At 37.9% G+C, this 15,669-nt stretch overlaps 2 protein-coding genes across 7 annotated transcripts in view; one reads left to right on the top strand and one right to left on the bottom strand.

Moving 5' to 3' along the window:
• LOC149959506 (uncharacterized) overlaps positions 1-15,669 on the bottom strand; it is a 140,759-nt gene that overhangs the window by 45,128 nt on the left and 79,962 nt on the right. The window lies entirely within an intron of this gene.
• Positions 1-15,669, top strand: part of LOC149959509 (uncharacterized) — a 337,839-nt gene that overhangs the window by 272,531 nt on the left and 49,639 nt on the right. The window lies entirely within an intron of this gene.

The following is a 15,669-nucleotide window of genomic DNA, read 5'->3' as shown; positions in this document are numbered from 1 at the left end:
CGGTATGTTTCTATCTATTCCTAGGAAGAAAACCACAAAGTTTTTTTTAATGGATTGATTCAGAAGCAAAGACTTGAACTTTCACTACAATTTCATAGTTATGCAAGTACAGGTATAAGTATGGAAGAAATTGTGAATGATAGAACTGTTAATTCATCAAAACATGAAGCTGAAGGTTCACGTTCAAGTTTGCAGGTTCTACGTGTTAGGATTTTTATATTTTATGGTTGTAAAACCTCTTTTAAATTTTATACCCTTAGTCTCACATAACAATTTCAGTTTTTTAATATTTAACTTAAAGGCTCTTCACTAGCAGTGAGAGAACCGCTACGGTGAAATAGTTTCGTCATCTTTCACGAAAGAAACATTGTTTTACGCATGCTCCAAATAAAATTGAAATAGGCTTATTGAATTCACAGTCACCATGCTAGTGGGAGCTAATCACTACCCGTAATCGGTGTACAAGCCTGTAGCTATGACTCTACTAAAATTATTCCGCAATCGATTTCAGATTTAGCACTACCAAAGGCTGTAATCGGTGTACAGAATTTAAGGCGTCGTTTTTCCAAACCTGGTCACTCCAATTTCACACGTGCTCCGTTTTAATGAATTAATAATCGACAAGGAGCGATACTTAACAGGATCTTTTCAGCTTAATGCGGAAAAGGTCCCAAAAGGGTTTTTCTCCGCAAAATGCTATATAATAATGGTATACTAGGTAGGCCTAGTTAAATATTTTAATTGGTACATTCTGAATACGTTTAATGGTGTTAATTTTCTCGCTACACTAGACCCACTAACGGCCGCAATCTCACCAAAACTTTACTACACACTGTTATCGGAAATTAAATGGATTACGGCAAACTTAAATAAAAATGTATTTTATTCGAAATCACGAAAGAGATGTCGTACGTTATAGTTACAGGCTTTATAAGTTAACACCATTGACATTGGACATCAAATGTGACGGTGCTGACTGGCAACCAGCAAATCGCCTGAAACACGACTGAAAGGACTTCCATTGTCCAAATGAGAATTCGGTCACCAATGACTGTAGTTTGTTGGGCACTTCCTCGCCGACCGCTATATTTGGACAAAACAAATGCTGTTATAGGGAACAATTAAGAGACGGCTGCGTGCTCACTTAATGAAACTGGCCACCAACGGTGAGAAATGGGTGGAGTTTTGGGGACTGACCGCAGGCTTGCCCAACACTCACTAGAGACAGTGTTCACCCACTTGTCCTCCGTCGATCAGGGCTGAAGTCTTCTCGGCGCCTTGCTTCCTGGAGGACATACTGGTAGACCAACTCTGCGAGAACGACGAGAAAGCTTCGAAAAGCAAGTTGGCGTACGTGTAATGGTTGGCGCCGCTGTGCTGCGAGTTGAACCAAGGAGTGTTCACGCTGTTTCCTCAAGATGAAACACCGCTTCCAGAGTTCAGCCCTCCTCCCGGGACGAACCCGGCACCTCTGAAACCCAGTTGGTAGGTCATCAGCAGCAACTGGTAAACCCCTTATACGAAAATAATTGAAGAAAGATTATCTGAGCAGGACTCGAGGAAGGGAACCCTTGACCAGGATACTGAGGCTTTCTTAAAACCCATAATTCCAGTTTTGTTGTCCAGTGCTGTTGTACCATATAAAACTCGGTACATCATCTCGTTCTTGACTGCGAGTGACTTGAATACCACCCAGAAGGGCGACTGACAAAAACTCAAAAGCTTTCATCGAATAGTGCTTTAAGCCATCTTTCCAGAGAAACTTTGGAGTTGTAATGGACCTTTTCATTTAGTTTCTTCTTTTAAAGAATAAATGTTCTTACGTCCTCTGTCGTGACCTTTATACCTAAAAAATTTCAAAAAATGTTATTTAATTTTTTTTAGATTAGCGGAAGTATGAAATGCAAGATAAATGTTTAAAAATATGGAACTTTAACCTTTTAACTTTAAACATAAAAGAATGATGTTCACTTGTTTGTAAGCCATAAGAATCGTAGGAGTTGAAGAATTAACAACGGATTTCTTGCACCTATAGTAAGCAATGATTTGGATGTGTTTAATTGTGTTGGCATTTGGAGGAGTGTGGGCTACCGAGCGTTTTCCAGGTGAGATTTTCATTAAATTTGGAAATTAAATCATTTTAATCGAAAGTGTTATAAAATAATTCATTGTAATTGTTAGTTTCACCTGGGGTAAGGGAGTTAATGAACGACTTGCATCATGAGCCAAAAGAAACTCGGCCGAGTAACAATGAGAAGCTCATCAAAGTAATTAAATCTTAATTACAGTAGCACTTAATAATAAACAGTGAATTGAAAAAAATAAATAAACAGGAAGATCCTGCTCCTTGGTCGCCGTCGAAGGTGTGCTGCTGGAACGCCCCCTTCTGGCCCATGTTTCCCACCTTTCCGCCATTCAAACCGATATCAGCCGTCGCGAAGCCTTTCGTTCCACCAGTCACTCGTCCCATCTGGGCTCCCTTGAAGACAGGATTGGTCCAGTTTCCCACTTTAGATTTGCCACAACCGACTCTGAGGCTCCCGACGTACCCGCCGTTCAAACCTTTGCCTATGATCAATTACCCGACTTGGACTCAAGGACTCGCAACATTGGCTCCTTGGAATATTGTGTCATTTAACTATTCTTGGCCAGTTCCAACATATCCCCCGCTTAAGCCACTACCTCCGAGCCCCGTCTTTCAACTGCCTTACTATCCTCCTCTCAAATATGATGCAATCCCAAATGACTTTCCAGTCAAGTGTCCTTGCAGAGACCCGCTTTCTTTAACGCACTTTTCTCGCAAACCCGAAGTTGGGACATTTAACATAAACAACATCGTGCCTCAAAGTGACGCTGAGGAAAACAATAATTGGGTACATAATTATTATAACTAACGTCTTTAATCATAGTTGCTAATTTACATTATCCTCTTTTTAGCGTCAAATCCAAGGAGTCAACGAAGATATTCCGTATGATAAAATTAACGTAACTTCCGTTGATGTGAATGGCAGAGGCCACAACACCGTGAACGAGGAGGTCCCCAGTCAGTCGAGTTTCAGCACCCAACTCTTCGACGTCGGGAATACGGAAACAGTTAATAACGTCACGATCGTGGTCCTCAGTTACTGCGAAAAAGCGAAGTCTGATGTACAATGCGCCGAAAAGAGCGCTTTCAATTACGTTCCTTCAAAGAACCAAGACAAACTAAAAAATGGTGTGGATGACGTTGAATTAAAAGAGCTACTGTCTGCGTTACTCCAGCAGGTTTCTTTACTTGACAACGAAAACCTGTATTTGTTAAGTAAGCTAAACTTTTTTTTTCGTGATAATGAAAGGGTGTTTATAATTGTTTTTTAAAGGCAATGATCAACACAGCGTCTCACCTTTAAATAAAGACAGCCTGGCCACTGTCATAAGTACTTTGAAGCCTGATGGCACATCCGGGGCTGCCAGTAACTTTCCTGTTGATATCTTTCAAATGTTTGGAATGTCTTCGATGAAGGAATCTCAATTGAATAAGCAAGCGCTTTCATCCGCTCCTGGTAAGGGTCACTCGATGAAACATGTATTCGCGGCTTCTACGGGGAAAGAGAACGCCTTTGAAGGAAGACAACAATCAGGTGCCGTGTCGCCCCCTAAGACTGACGATTCCAAAGGTAGTTCTTCAACCCAGGCGCCCAACCCCGCCAGTAGTGGCAGTGATTCTGCGGCGAGTCAAGTCACTATTCCCGGAAGTGTTGGAGTTGAAGACTCCAGATCTAATGCATCGTCGACTGTGGAGCCTTCTTTGCCGGAAACGACCACTGATTCAACGACGACAGTATAGTAACTTTATTTGGACTAAATTATTGAAATATTTTTAATTTAAATTTGACCATCCTGATTGGGTATTTTATTGTAAATATTAAAATAATTGTTTGAAATAAACACGAGTTATGTTTACGAATATTTTGCAGTCAATTGAATTCTTATAAATATGCCATATAATCATACCAACTTGGGGAGCTGGCACCTTACGGTTTTTTCGGGTGACCACATTTCAGTTGGTATGAACGCATGCAGGGGAACTCATTGCGACGAGCAATCATTAAGCTGCACAATTTCTTGTTACAGGCGCGTCTTTTCTTAGCTGTGATAACAATTCTCGTTGACTATAATTATCTTACTTGTTGGAACTAATGAAAAATTCCTTGATTTTTTAAGAATCACAAGAAACAAATATTTTAGACTCTGGCGTTGCTTAAGTTAAGTACGTTTTTGAGTTATAGAAGTAGTCGAGGCTGGTGTTGGCTTTTTAATTAGAAGTTTATTTTCACCAAGGAATGCCACTGCGTATTGTTCCATACCAGAGTGCCCGAGAAAAATCGTATCCCCTCTAAAGCCTTATTGTAACTTGGTCTTTCAGAATGTGACTTCCCAAGTTGAAAACGTTCCGCAACACCTCTCCTCCCCCGCACTGAATTTTAAATAAAATTATGGTATCATGATTAAAATGATTAGATCACGACTAAATTTATAATCATAAATTATATATTAACCTTGAATCCGCTAACACTGAATGCCTCGAATGATAGGTTTAACAAATTGGTTTTTTTATCGTTAAATATCTTTTAGGCTAAAGTGACTTGTTTTCAGCCGTACGATCCTTCTTAATCTAGTACGATCCAAATGGAAACTCGGTACGATAATCCAGCGCTAATAATCTGGCAACCCTGTCGAGCAAAAAGATCAGACGATTTTCCCTTTCGTTCGTTCACTTGGAATGCCGGCTTCATTGGTTTCGTGATTTTGGTGTCTAAGGCTGTAGCCGACACCATACCGTGTGACTCTAAAAAAAATCGGTTTCATGATTATTTTTCGTTCGGTTTTGACATCGGCAATCTTGGATTTCTTAATAGTTAACGTTATTTAGTCCATGGAATTAGAAAACGTGCACGGTCTCGAACGTTTTTCGGGCGTCATTTATAGCTACAGACGTTTTTACCTAGAAATATGGATCTATAGGATGTTTTTAACAATGCCGTCGCCGATGAATTGAGTAAAGAAATACCGGAAGATGTCCGAAATATCAAGTTGATTAAGTACATAAACGATGCCATCGATGACATACTCGATAATCATACGCCACAAGGACTAAACGAGACGTGCAATGCCCTCGATTACCAAAGAATTTACCTTCGGTGTGCCTAGGATTACCTTTATAGTACCAGTCACTCTCATATGATTGGCGAAGTTTTTCGCGTTTTGTACGAAAAGAGCCCAACATACTTATCAGATTTCATCGGAAGAGCACTCTCTGAACAAGGGGAATTGAGGTACTGTTCTATTGTAGGCGGGCCAGGATCGGTCATAGCTGGTACTCTTTTGTTTTTGCAAGAGCATCGTCTGATGAATGATAACTTTGTCAAAGTTCATTTGATTGATGGATTTCCTGAATGGGCTGAGACCTTCAACAATATCAAGAGAAATTTCGATATTCGAAATATGTTACCGAGAACTTCGGTCAAAGTCACTTGCCAGGACTTACTCAATGTTGTAAGCCCCGTAACGATGAAAGCTATACAACAAGCCAATTTGATCACCATTGTGAAATTTGGGTTAGCCATCAGCTCAGATCTGAAAAAAACTCGAAAACTCCTAGAAGTAAGGTTTATTCAAAGTTACTTCACAACTTTTTTTTGGAACATTGGTGTTATTAATAGACAACCGAGGGGTAAGACACTCTGCGAACTCGGTGTACACTGCCGTACCTTTGACAGTGCTAAATGGAACTCGCAAACTCTTGAAAATGTGTACCTTTAACAGTGTTAAATGCACGAACTCGGTGTACAGATTATCTGAGACTGTCTTACCGCTCGTAGACAACGCTGGTGACCAGCAACTTCAGTTTGCGCTTGAAACTGCAGAAAAGAATGGAATGCAAGCTGTAGTACCGCCATTAAAACATGTTTTTTTTTCAGAGTGGATTCCCACAGAGAACCCTTGTAAATATCAATGAAAAGACAAAAATTAAAATGTTTAACTATTCAAATATTTAGCAAAATGAGTTTCGTAAGCCACCCCAAAACCACGGTAAGGTTTAAATCGCGTTTTTTAAAAGATTGATGTGTCTCAAAGAGGAAGGAAAAGGCTCCATTCCTTTTCGAGTGAAAGGTTTAACTTGTAACTGACTTTTATTGGGTATGTTATTAGTTTTTACACTCTTTTTAGGAGTGAGTATGTGGATGACTTTAATAGCACACAAAGCCCTCTTTTAATTCCGTATGGTGAATCTACGAAAGCGTAAGTACTCAAAAATTTTATATCAGTTTTTACGTTGCTTATTTAATTATTAATTATCCACACAGGTCACGTGAACATAGGATAATAGAGGGAACGGATGACTATGGCCACCTTTTTTTATACAGCCACTCCAGCCCGAATTAAACAAAGTTCTTCTGCGCTAGCAAAGTCGGATTCCTCTGAAGGGTCTGTGCCAAATGAAAGTGTTTCTCTCTTTGCAAGGCGCCGATTACCACGCAGGGTTGCGCAAAAACTTGAGGGTCAGCACAGCCATTATGTTTCATGCATGGAACCAAAATCACAGTCTCCCTTGCTGCAAGATTGTAAAAGATCACGACTTGATACTCCGAATGATTTACACCCGGCTGAAAGTGAACATAAACCAAATGACAAAATTTTCAAACGAAGAAAAGGTAATTCCAAAAGAAAACGTGAAGGACGACAAAATATTTATCCAAGGGACAATTATACCCAAGTTCGTGATACTACCGCTCTGTCAAATACAGACCAATATAACTTTAGATTATACGAAAATACAGCTCAAAATTTTTAATTTGCACCAGTTGATAATTTAAATTTGGTGCTAGTCAACAATCTAACTATACACTTGTTGCTAGTCAAGGTGGTTTTAATTATGGGTCATCCTTTGGAAACATTGTTACTAACTTTTAATTTGGACCAGTATCAAATGGATTATTTAACTTTGATGCTAGTTAAGATTGATTTAATTATGAATTTAGTTATGGAAACAACTTTAGTGAAAGATCAAGTCAGTATTCGAACCAGTCTGTTTCTGGTCATTGTTCTAACAATTGTAACTTTCAAGATGACTCTGTAAGGTCCCAATTCAATAGTTTTGATACCCACATATTGTAGAGCATGGTAACTTCTATAATGCGGGTCACTTTTAATTAAATAAATTTTAAAATGAGACAGGTACTTAGCTTATCGTGTTCTTAATGTTTTTTTTTCTAAGAGAAAAGTGAATATTTCTGTTTCGATAATTCTGCAAGAGCGCTTAAAGAAAAACAAAGAAGCTCAAATAGTGGTTTGACAACCTTCCAAAATACGCGAAAAAAAAGTATCTAGTAACATCTCTTCGTTATTTTTAAATTTTAAAATTGCTGGATTAAGTAAATCTTACGAAAAAGAGAACACACAAACGATAATAATTCCGCAAGCTAATGTTTTATTAGTCATAAGATACATATTGATCTTCGTGTTTTGATCTAAAAATTTTAAGTGTTAATCTAATAATCTATCTTTGGAACAGTTAAAAGTAACGTCAAACTTTTAATTTTCACAAACAAGATGTTATTAACAATAAGAAACAACGAAATTGTAATTAATATTATTATTATTAATATAATGGAAAGATAAATATTAACAAAATTGAGATTTTAATATATATTTATTTATATTTGATTAACGACTATAAGTTGGTAATAGATCACCACTCAAAGAAAATTACACTGTCACTTTAGTTTACCTGATTGAAACTCACGTCTAGATTTATTTTCATACGAATCGTGTAATCAACGATACCCAACGAAAATAATTCTTTATAAAAAATATTACCCTACTTAATAAATATCCCAAAGAAATGAAATCTAAGAAATATTTACCCTACTTTAAAATGTTAGTAATATCATATATAATAGTATAGTATAGTGTAATATTTTATAATGTAGAATAATATATTAAAATATATTTGTACTTCGTAATATGGGCTATTTTTAACAATAGGTACTTTTGTTTTTGTTTGGTTTTGTTTATTGTTTTTGGTTTATTATTTGTCAAGGATTTCAATAATGCAAAAAGTTTTATTATTTAGAAAGATATGATAAATATAAAATTGTTACTTGCCAGCAATTTTGGGTAAAGTGTAGAATAGCTGCCCCCCCCCCCCCCCCCGATTTTTTTTATAAATTTTTTTTTGGATAGAGGGCAAGATGGGGAATAAAGTTACATTTACCATTACTTTAAAATGTTATTCATATAATAAAATATAGTATAGAATAATGTATTATAATATATTTATACTTTGTATTATATAATACCCCAGGTTGATTTCTTTTAAAACTAAACTAAATTTAAGATACAAACCAAAATCCCGAGCTATAATTGTTTTTCGAGAGCTTCCAGAAAGAGGTTAATTTGCGACCGGAAAAAATCTTTAGCAGACGAACTAAAGTAGCCAAATAAAAAGTGAAAGGGTGCGAGATTTAGAGCCATTAGTACTTAACGGAAAATATCTTTGCGCTTTCTACTCAAAAAGTGTGGCCGGACTGCATAATGTCATAAGAATTTCATGAATACTAAACATTTTACGGGGAGCAAAGTCTGATCTAAGGGGGGGGGGGGAGCATATGCTCCATTGGTTAGTTATGTTAAACGATAGGGTAATTGAGATGATGTTCTTAATGTATAGGGTGGTTGACAAAATCCTCAATTCCGACTAAAGTACAATCCCAATAGGACAAATGAGAAATAGGGTCTCCTTTAATGTTGTAATTTTATAGTGGAATAAATTTTCCTTCTGGTCATTTAACAATTCCCATCAGGTTATTACGTCTTTTATATAATACAGTATTATTTTATAATAGTATTAAAATTATATCTGTGCGTTGTACCGTTTAAAAGTTACCACCTGCCCTGTCTATGGGATTTCTATGGGTAAGCCATGCTATTTTAAGAAGAAAAGTTTAAACTTGAGTTGTGAAAAAACATTTATGATTGCCATGGAAAAACGAATGGTCATTGAAACTTTTCCCTATATAGCTTTCAAGGTACATGAAAGTCTACTTAACTCCCGAGTTTGAAGAAAATCGAGAAGAAACATCTCGGGATGTCTCCTTGTCAGTGGTAGAACGTTATTATTATTAACATTTGCTAAGAAATTTAATTTTCTAGCTACTACTGTATGTGGAATTGGTTTCTTTATTTTGGTTTTGGTTGGTTGTTAACGTCTAGCTGGCTTAATCAAAATATTTTTCATAATGATGGGTATAGAGAGTATTTGTATTTCAGTTCAATTTAACTAGCGAAGGTAATGTTTCGCTAGTTACGGCCCGAAACGTTTAGCTGTATGAAAAATAGGTTTTTCAATTGTGCGCCCCGTTCCGAACAAAAATTCTTTGCAGGGATACTTCGGCCTCCGCCTGAAATGTAGTCCGTTAAATAAGGTGATAGATGTGAAATATTATAATAGAGTTAGGTGAAATTTGTTGTGCTGCCACATATACGAAAGAAAATTTGAAAAAAATTCATATTTTCATTTAATTTTTTTCCCCACGTAAATATTGAATTTAAAGTAACACCAGCAAGGTTAATGAATTGACCAGACAGTAATTTAACAATAAAACTGCTTATTTAAATGACATGGTTACAGAGAACAGAACTCCGTATAGTTACGCGTTACAGGTTTATATGTACTTCTCTACTTCTTCCATGATGCAAAGTCCGAAAGTTGTGAAAAAATGTTTTATCTGTGGATGATCTTATTTGAAAACTGGGCTTTTTAAAATCGTAAGAGGACTAAGGCCTTCTATTGATCAGATAATGAAGTTAAAAATATAAAATAATAATGTAAGATGCCGACTGCTCTAGTACTGTTATCTCATGTATCAATAATTTCGAGAGCACCAAGCATCGTTTTCTTTAAAACTTTCTACGCCCCTTTTTAAAGGAAAACCCTCGAGAAAACCCATTAGTTTCAATTGCTAAAAGTTCTGATTGTCGTTCATACATACTTGAAAGATGTCACTTTGGGGGTAAAAATAAATATAAATATAAAATAATTGTAAATTTTATCAGTTTCAGAGATTTTGTTAGAGTTGAATTTAGACCTTAAGGGTGATCACCCCATGTGCTGTAGCCTCAATAAGACATTTTTGGGGCCCAAAGTTGGAACAAAAGCTGGCACTCAAATTGCTAAACACACTTCACTGTTAGTTAACCAGTACAACCATGCAGTAGGCTTCAAAATAATTATCTGCAATTGCGTTTAACGCTATACTTCTCAAACAATTTTTGAAAGCCAAATTACTATGGCTTATATTTCTATATTTGAGAAATAGCACGGGGACAGTTGTCTAACATGGTGTCAAATAATTGGAAATCAAAAAAATTATTTTTTCATTTGGTATTCCATTAGCCAATAGTACCAAGTTAAGTGAAATTTAACTTAAGTCATGGATTAAATACTAGTATTTAATCCATACTTGTGTCATACACACCCAATCATAAATAACAATTGCCAAATATTGGAAACAGAAATTCTGAAATATTTTTCATGTATTAAATATCAATTTATTAGAAAGTATCAAAATAACTAAACTGCTACTCAACAAGGTATCTGACCGGATATTTTTATTCAAAACTATATTATGTAGAGTTTTGATATTTTCCGATTAATAACTAAATGTTTCAAAAATTTAAAAATATTTTTGTTTTTAAAATTTTCTTTTTGACTGGTACCTAGGTGGTAGACGAAAACTGTGATAGAGAAAGTTGTAGAACATACTGAACAACGTACAAAGTCGGGTCGGTTAAAAAAGACCTACTTTCTAAAAAATATAAGATCATTAAAACAACCAGTTGGTCATAGGAATTAATTGCTTTTTCTGCCACTTGAATAAAACACATTTCAAGCATAACATAATTGTACCAAAGATAATATAAAGAAAGAGAAACAACAGATTATAGGTGATCTTCAATTATACAACCAATAAATGTTTCTCGAAATGAACGCTATATCATTTCGGGTGTCACAATTCGGAAGGCATGGATATTACTCCGAAGCAGTTCTTCGAGGGTCGCGAAAGGCATCTGGTAAACAAACTCCTTGATGAAGCCCCAGAGGAAACAGTTGAGCGGTGATAGATCTGGTGATCTTGGAAGTCAATGAATGGCATAATTCCTTCCAATCCATCGCTGAAGGAATTGATCGTTTAAATAAGCTACAACAGCTTGCTTTTGGTGTGGTGGCGCCCCGCCATGCTGGAAGCAGAGTCACCTGTAGTCGCCCAGAGGAATGTCCTTGAAGTTCGCTACTTCGTTCTGCAACCGCTCCAAGTAGTTCGGTCCACTTAAGCATTTTGGCATAAAAGGTGGCAGATAAGGTGATCTTGAACATACTTTAAGGCGTAATTGGACTTGATTATGATGAGCGACACCCCAGTCAGAATTAGCAGCACCCTACTTTGGGTTATTCCGGTGGGTATACAGACGATTCGGTGTCTAGGACGTTTTGGTGTCTAGGACTTTTCGGTGTCTAGGACTTTTCGGTGTCTAGGACTTTTCGGTGCCTAGGTCGTTTCTGTGCCGGACGTATTGGTGCCGGACGTTTCGGTGTCTAGGACATATGATTAAAATTAAATTTTTAAAATAATTCATTTTATTAAAAAGGCACACTGTTAATTAATGTTGTTAGGGACTCCTTTTAAATATCGCATGCACGATTCAATTGTAAAGGTTTCCGATATGTTTTTAAACCTGTTGGCGCAATCTTTGTACTTCTTTCTTTATTTCGGTCGTTCTCCGGCGTCATCTTAGATATGGCTTCTTCTTGCTTCAATATTTTTTATTTGTACACCGAAACGACCTAGACACCGAAAGGTCCGGCACCGAAACGACCTAGGCACCGAAACATCCTACACACCGAAAGGGCCATCGGACACTAAGATTAAATGAAGTCAGGGCCGCCTAAGGAAGATTAGGCAAAGTGCCTAGGGCCTACGAATTTTTTTGGATGAATTAGGGCCTATGATTACATATAATAGGGCCTACGAAGGTCCGAAAAGACGTTGAGATCTTTGCCTAATACCTACTGAAGGGCTTAAACGGCCATGTAGCCAGTTACAGAAAAATCCTTTTCTTCATCGTGAAATGCTTAGTGGAGAGTCGCTCGAAACGGATGGAAGTTTTTGCAGGGACTTCCAGACGTATTACTTAGTCGAACCCCAGTCATCCCTGGCACTCCTGATACTGCGAAGAAGGTATGCAACAAAGTAGACCATGTCGATGTTTTGACGACTGAGTCCACGGAACCTGGGGTATTCCGGTCCGCGCTCAATATGAAAATTTTGAATTATATTCTCTGGCAACCATGTCACCGCCTCGCGATTTCAAATAGTCTTTCTGCCAAATGCTGACCATTATTTCCTTCGATAACGGTTGATTTTAATAATTACTATATCAATTGTAAAATAAACAAAAAAAGCTCGTAGCTATAGCTACTATTTCAGTTAAACATGCAAATGTTAGGCCTTTACATCGTAGATTTACCAATTAGGCTCGCTCTCTGCTTTTAGATGGCGCCACGCTCTCCACGATTGAAGTGAGCGTTATTCTAGTAATCTAGTTACGGTTTATTTCTTTTCAAAAGTCGTTTATTATTTTTCAATGTCGCATTTTAGTTTCTATCATATATCTCCTTTATTTAAGAACTAAATTAACCAAGTTATCGAAAGCAAAAGTTTAATATTCACGTATTTTATAGAGAACTATTTTTCATCGTTGTGGAGTACAACCGATACCTTTGTGTCCCGGTAAAGAGGCGAGGGGGAAGTCATTTCCGAAGCCCAAAAATTTTACCCCTCAAATAAGACGCCGAGCGGTTGGAAACAATTGCCAGAGTTTCTCCCCCTATTTACTTTTGATAAAATTAAACCCTTTTCCAAAATTCAAGAAACTGCGAACATGGGTTTTACACTTCACCGCGATACTTCGAACGCGTTTCCGCGGCCAAACAGACTCACACACATACAGACACGGTAATTGTAAAACCTCCTTGTTTCAAAAGTATTGAAGCTAGCGATACTTGTAGTGTTTGAAAATACCTTTTAAATTATTGAATCTGGCTAAATTAGACTTGGAGGAGAAAAGTGTATACACTTTACTCCTTCAAGATTCAATAGTTACCTCCCGAAATCCGAATACAGCGAGTCGACCGATAAAGTGGTCCATGGAGTAAATCTTCAGGAGCTTGTTTAAAAAACAGTTTTAACGCCTCACAGTGGTGGCAACCGAAAAGTGAGAGTCTCCAAAGAAGGGGATAAACACTGGCTATTTATTTCGCGTTGCTTTGACGCCATCACAAAACAGCGGCCTTTTTTTGTCCCCTATTTACTTTTTATGGTAGATAGTCCACCACTGTAACAAACGTAAGACGTTGCAAAGGATGATAATAAGAAGAAAATATTACCGAAAAAGACAATACCCGTGATGCTTGTGCCGCGCATTGAATCCTTTACATTTAGTTGAGCATAAACAGTGTTTCCACATTGCGGGAATAAATCCCGTTTTCGCGGAAAACTGACTAAGAGCGCCGCAAAATATTCGAAAGCGGGAAAATGGGAATAAAGCGGGGGAAATCACTCAGAACGGGAAAAGTTAACGATAGAGAAATCTATACAGTGCATGCTTATTTCTAGACCTTTTCTGAACTCGCTAGATTCACTGCGCAAGGTTGTTCACTGCGTACTCGAATCAGCTCTTTTTCTGGGTCGTTACCCCAAGGATCCTATCCTTGGTTCAATAATAATAAATAATAATAATCAGCTAGGCTAATACCCAAGGCACCACCTTAGGCCCAAGTCATCTAGCGACTTATAATGCCTTTAAACAGGTAGCCGGGTTACAATGCGTAGGAGGGTGGTAGCAAGCCCTTCATGCCACGCGAGCCAACAGCTCCCTACACTAACTATTACCATTAACCTACACAAGATTTTATGGAAGGGGAAACCGAAGAGCTAGGGGAAAAACCCTTAAACCAGTGGGGAGAGAACTTGCAAACTCAACGCAGAAGGAGTGGTTCCGAGTTTTCATTTTCACCCAGTGCCACAAGCTGGGATCAAACCCGGCTCCTTTTGCTGCTAGGCGTAAGTGCTAACCACTCCGCCACCCCACCATCCCCTTACCAAGAATGTATTGTAGTTACTTAGAATATTGGACTACAGGATTCTGATTCCCATCCTCGCAGCCTTTGTAGGTTAAATTCGTCTGCTTTCCAATTCAAGTTTGCTATATGGTAAGACCTTGAATGCGCCTTAAGTGCAGAGGAACTTTCACCACAAAAGCTGTGAGGATGGTAATCAAATAATAATAATAATCAGCTAGGCTAATGCTATGCTGAAATATTCCTAGTAACTTCAATACATTCTTTCCGTTATGAACTTACCTGCCATATCATTTATTCATTTCGAAGCATGGTTGCCAGTTGGGCTACTTTCGATAAAAATACAATGAACCAGTGATCACTCAGCTTCCAAAACTACTGAGATTCTTTTTGTGCTTGCCTTATTCTAATGCAGTAAAAGAGCAGCTCTTTAGTAGTATAAAATCTATTAAAACTGAAAAAAGGAACCGATAAGGGAATTATATATACTATTTATGACCTCCTTAAACTTGAATATGGAATGAAAATCGTCATCATTTAGTCCACATTTGGGAAAAAATAATAATTTCTGCAGGCGCACGTGATTTTAACATACTTTAGAATTAAGCGGGAAAAACGGGTTTTTGAAAACGGGAAAAATTAATTTATCCGCTCCAAAAAAAGGGGAAAATAAAGTCGCCCGTGTGGAAACAATGTATGCTAAATACGTTGGTTAGTTGTAAAGTGCCATTTCCCGCCGAAAAACGTGTCAGAGAAGGAGAATTTCCGTCTCGGGCTACACTCATTAAAACTTTTCATTGTACGAATCCTAATTGGTAGAAATCCTAACACCGTTCACTGTCATTTAAATTGAATTTAAAACCTTCGTTAAAAGCGATTTTATTCGATAAAACGAATAATACGTCGTACATAACTATATTCTTCATAAACTAAGACCATTGATATCGGACATCAACTGTGACGGTGCCGCCTTACAAGTGACGAATCGTCTGGAGCACGACTGCAAGGACTTCCCTCGTCCGAAGGAGAAGGCTGCCACCAACGACTTCAGGTTGTCGGGCACTTCCTCGCCGACAGTCGTATTGGACAAAACAAACACAATTAGTAGTTTAAATAAGTGACCAATTAAAAGAGGGTTGCTTGCTTACTTAACAAAATCAGTGACCGACGGTGAGAAACGGGTGAACCGTTGGGGATTGACCGCCGATTCGCACAAGACTCGCAAAAGACAGTGTTCTCCCACTTGTCCTCCGACCCGGGTTATGGCCTTGGCAGCAGCGTCGATCAGGGCCAAAGAATTCTCGGCACCTTTCTTCCTTGAGGACATGCTGGTTGAACAACTCTGCGAAAACGACGAGAAAGCTCCGAAAAGCGAGTTGGCGTACGAGTAATGGTTGGCGCCGCTGTTCTGCGAGTTGAACCAAGGAGTGTTCATACTGTTCCCGTAAGATGAACCACCGCTTCCAGAGTTGAACCCTCCTCCCGGT

The sequence above is a fragment of the Leiobunum rupestre genome, chromosome 2 (genome assembly GCF_980474605.1).
Source record: "Leiobunum rupestre chromosome 2, qqLeiRupe1.1.hap1, whole genome shotgun sequence".
In the NCBI taxonomy this organism is placed as follows: domain Eukaryota; kingdom Metazoa; phylum Arthropoda; class Arachnida; order Opiliones; family Sclerosomatidae; genus Leiobunum; species Leiobunum rupestre.
This window is presented reverse-complemented; position numbering and strand designations above follow the sequence as displayed.